The sequence below is a fragment of the Mandrillus leucophaeus genome, unplaced genomic scaffold (genome assembly GCF_000951045.1).
Source record: "Mandrillus leucophaeus isolate KB7577 unplaced genomic scaffold, Mleu.le_1.0 Scaffold205, whole genome shotgun sequence".
NCBI classification, from domain to species: Eukaryota; Metazoa; Chordata; class Mammalia; order Primates; family Cercopithecidae; genus Mandrillus; species Mandrillus leucophaeus.
Window position 1 is genome coordinate 1,420,999 of NW_012102088.1, and position 885 is coordinate 1,421,883.

An 885-nucleotide genomic window follows, 5' to 3' on the forward strand; every position below is an offset into this window, starting at 1 on the left:
CTCGGGAGGCTGAGGCAGGAGAATCACTTGAACCCAGGAGGTGGAGGTTGCAGTGAGCCAAGATTGCACCATTGCACTCCAGCCTGGGTGACAGAATGAGATTCTGTCTCAAAAAAAAAAAAGTGGAGACCAGTCCTCACTATGTTGCCCGGGCTGGTCTCAAACTTCTGGCCTTAAGTGATCCACTGGCCTCAGCCTACCAAAGTATTGGGATTACAGGTGTGAGCCACTACCATCGGCCAAGCCCTGTTTCAAAGACTTTCAACTGTTTTGGAACATCTGCAAAATCCCTCAGCTTTGCCAGATAACCTAAACTAATCATAGTGTCACAATAGGAAGTGCCACAGGTACCATCATAGAATTTTTTCTGTCACAGTATACAACCCAGAAATTGAAATGTATTGTTCATTTAAATTGCATGGTTTGTTTGTTTGTTTGAGATGGAGGCTTGCTGTGTCGCCCAGGCTGGAGTGCAGTGGCACAATCTTGGCTCACTGCAACCTCCGCCTCCCAGGTTCAAGTGATTCTCCTGTCTCAGCCTCCCTAGTAGTTGGGATTACAGGTTCACGCCACCATGCCTGGCTAATTTTTTTTTTTTTTTTAAGTAGAGACAGAGTTTCTCCATACTGGCCAGGCTGGTCTCAAACTCCTGACCTCAGGTGATCTGTCTGCCTCAGCCTTGCAAAGTGCTGGAATTACAGGCTTGAGCCACCACGCCTGGCCTAACTTGCATGTTGTTCTTCTTTTTTTTTTTTTTTTTTTTTTTGAGACAGCGTCTCGCTCTGTCGCCCAGGCTGGAGTGCAGTTGCCGGATCTCAGCTCACTGCAAGCTCCTCCTGCCGGGTTTACGCGATTCTCCTGCCTCAGCCTCCTGAGTAGCTGGGA